The 1881-nt window shown below is 27.2% G+C and overlaps 1 protein-coding gene across 1 annotated transcript in view; it reads right to left on the reverse strand.

The window, feature by feature from the left end:
* Positions 1 to 1881, reverse strand: part of LOC105450251 (pancreatic lipase-related protein 2-like) — a 17128-nt gene that overhangs the window by 5465 nt on the left and 9782 nt on the right. The window lies entirely within an intron of this gene.

A 1881-nucleotide genomic window follows, 5' to 3' on the forward strand; every position in this document is an offset into this window, starting at 1 on the left:
ATTCTCGAACTATTCGATTTCGAATATTGCAGATTCGAATTTGAATCGAATCAAATCTATTGTGATTCAATTCGATTCAATTTGAATTCGAACTATTCGCACAATTCTATTGAATATATTAACAAAGGTTTGACCTGATATTATTTGCTACTTTTTTTCATATACCATCTATATATATTTTAGAATGGTATCCTTAAATTTGTTTTGTTAAACGTTTTATATCAATATTTAGATCAACAAATATGAATGAAATCAATATAAGTAATCAATATAAGTAATCAATATAAATAAGACACAGGATAATAGTGTATTTTAAATAAAATATATATTAATTAATAGATACAATTTAAAACGCAAACGTTTGGCTCTTGTTTGAGTCATTCTTATTTAGTATAAAAAGCAATACAGAAAAAACCGGACAGAAATAGACGCAGCATGTATACAATTCAAGACGTAAATTCTTTTTTGTAGTAATGTTTAAATACAAATAATACACGTTTCAGGACATGTAACTTTACCGAAAAACATTAACGTTATCCTAGCATTTATGCGGATGTTTCAAAATGAAAAGTACTGGTACCGAATCCATTGAAGTTTGAGCCAGATAAATTTCTACCAGAAAAAATAAAAGATTGTCATTTGTATTATTATATCCTTTTCAGTGACGGACCAAGAAATTGTTTAGGTAAGCATGAATAAATTACAAAATATTGCAATCAAATTTACTTATAACTAAACTTGCAGGTTCAAAATACGCGATGATTTCTATAAAAGTTATCTTAGCTACTTTGACACGGACATTTGTATTTAAAATAGAAATAAAAGTGTTAAGATAAATAAAATAAAATTAAGGGCAGATGTATTATTATCTTTTGTTTGAGCCTTTAAAAATCAGAATTGAAAAACGGGAACTTTAATAAAGTATAATGCGAAAATATGTTAAATCAAAGAAAATATCCTTTGAATAAAATTTCTGCGCACTTTTGTATTGCAACGATTTATATTATTAAATATATATTTGATTTTTGAATTAAATAATTTTATTGTGATAAGTTATAATGACGTTAATTGCTTGCCACGTTTAGTGCAGGCAGAGAGCAGAGATTGTACTTTCTGTGGCGTAGCCTTTTGATAGAACGCCTGAAAAAATTTATAACTCTTTGTAGCATTATACCAGATAAAATAAAGTAATAAAATATTTTAAGTTAACTTATTTAAGATGTCTCTTTAATGAAATACACACATTTTACATACCATATTGTATCTGCGACTTTGAGACCACAATGAGAGCACATCTTTTTTACGTATAATGCAGTCAGGGTAATAATCTCCAATTGTCCAAAGAATGATAACTATATATATTCGGAAAATTTCAACGTGAATACGTACAAAAAATATTCTACGTATAGGTTTTTTCTAATCATAAGTGGTACAATTATATATATCGATATGCAAAAATGACATATAATATAGTGTATAACAACACTGCGTAGTATATTATGTAACAAAATATTGCGTAGCATCATAGTAAGCAACAAAAATAAATTTTAAGACCATATGCCAGCCAATTTGTTAATAAATCATATATATAGTTAACATAAAAGTTCTACAATCTTTTCAATTTTTTATTTATCGAAATCTCGCTTTTCAATCTTCCACTAATATTGAAAACAATTAAAATTTGTTTTTAAACAATGCAAATACATTGACTACTACATAAGCATTAATTGCTAATTGTGAGTGGGGAAGGCATAATAACAAGTTGGCGATGGCTGCATTCAGACGTTGATATAGAACCATCTTACTATTTTGACGTTATTATTACTTATTATTGCAGTATGACGTTTGTTGGTGCTGTATTAATTGCTGTGGCATGTGTTG

The sequence above is a fragment of the Wasmannia auropunctata genome, unplaced genomic scaffold (assembly GCF_000956235.1).
Source record: "Wasmannia auropunctata unplaced genomic scaffold, wasmannia.A_1.0 LD336064.1, whole genome shotgun sequence".
Classification (NCBI taxonomy): Eukaryota; Metazoa; Arthropoda; class Insecta; order Hymenoptera; family Formicidae; genus Wasmannia; species Wasmannia auropunctata.